We start from the raw sequence: 1,388 nt of genomic DNA, 5'->3' as shown, positions 1-1,388 counted from the left end.
CACTGTACTGTAGATCATAACAATTACTGGTACAAGTATTACTATTATACTACTATATTGTACAAACAGTTGTACCTTGATATTTGATATACTTCTGATGATCTTCCTTCTCTTAGTCTCAGCTTACATGCTCCTGGCTTACCCTTTAGCTGGAAATAATCCTAAAAACAACAAATAACATTAAAATTGAAATTTGAAAATAAAAATTAGCTAAATTTTGTCAAAAATGAAAAGGTGAAAATTCTTCCTTTTTATATTTTTTTTCTCATGTGTATACATGTTCCAATGTTGTGCAGAAGTTTCAGCCTATTCTGATCAAAATTAGATTTTTAATGATTTTTAAAAGTTGCTCCAAAATCAGGTCAAAGTGCCTGTACAGGGTCATTGGCCAAACTTTGCCAAAAATAAAAAGGTGGTAGTTCTCCACTTTTATATTTTATTCTGATACATATACATGTTCTCATGCTCAGTATCAAGTTTGAGCTGATTTTGATCAAATTGAATTTTTTTATGAATTTTTAAAGTTGCTTGAAAATCATACACTACAATATTGTGTGTATAGTATAATGTACTTACAAGATTAGCCATTACTATTGTATCATATAGTTCAGGATCAGTATCAGTACCCATCACATACTGTAGACCAGGTATAGGAGAATCCATATGAGCATCAAAACACTGTCCTTAATAATAAATAAGAGATACAGTAAATTAACTGTCATAATTAGTTACTGTACTATCACTATTAAACACAGGCCCATTGATATTATATCTAGATAAAATTTTTGGGAGACTAAACTAGCTAAAATGGTAGACTTCAGGACACATGGCAAAATATGAGTGACCAAAAGCTATAGGAGATTTCAGGAAATTGCAAATTTTTTTCCAAACTTGGAGGATAAAAATTCCCCTAGACCTAATGGTAGAATTATCCCTTGCTGGTTCACTTTTCTTTACTTTCTTTTCTTTTCTCTACTTTTATAATTTTTTCCTGATGCATATACATGTACATGTTCTTATGTTGTGTAGAAATTTTAACCTGATTCCAATTAAAACTGGATTTTTTAATAAATTTTTTAAGTTGCTAAAATTTGTCAAAACATAAAAGGACAAAAATGTACATGTACATACACTGACTGTGTGTCCTAACCTTGTTGTATTGGTACCAAACACACAGCTGTACGAGAGACCAGAGGAGGTGGAGGAGGGGCAGGATGATGAGTGGAAATAATGTACTTCAAGATACTTTGAGTCTCTGGGAATGTGTCGGGTAAATGAAACACATATTTTCTATCAACACTCTAAATAGTGAGAGACATGGACATAAAGGATTACATGTACATGTACATACATATATTTACTTTTGATTTTGGTCATACATGTAACTC

General features: G+C 31.3%; 1 long non-coding RNA gene across 1 annotated transcript; it reads right to left on the bottom strand.

Annotated features, from left to right (window-relative positions):
• Positions 1–75: 75 nt before the first annotated feature.
• On the bottom strand, positions 76–1,316 carry LOC109592992 (uncharacterized). Its single transcript, XR_002190679.1, has 3 exons — positions 1,151–1,316; positions 577–683; positions 76–161 (listed from the first exon to the last, which is right to left on the bottom strand). It is a non-coding gene; the product is annotated as an uncharacterized LOC109592992 (long non-coding RNA).
• Positions 1,317–1,388: the final 72 nt, after the last annotated feature.

The sequence above is a fragment of the Amphimedon queenslandica genome, unplaced genomic scaffold, assembly GCF_000090795.2.
Source record: "Amphimedon queenslandica unplaced genomic scaffold, v1.1 AMPQUscaffold_3266_Cont24736, whole genome shotgun sequence".
In the NCBI taxonomy this organism is placed as follows: Eukaryota; Metazoa; Porifera; class Demospongiae; order Haplosclerida; family Niphatidae; genus Amphimedon; species Amphimedon queenslandica.
This window is presented reverse-complemented; position numbering and strand designations above follow the sequence as displayed.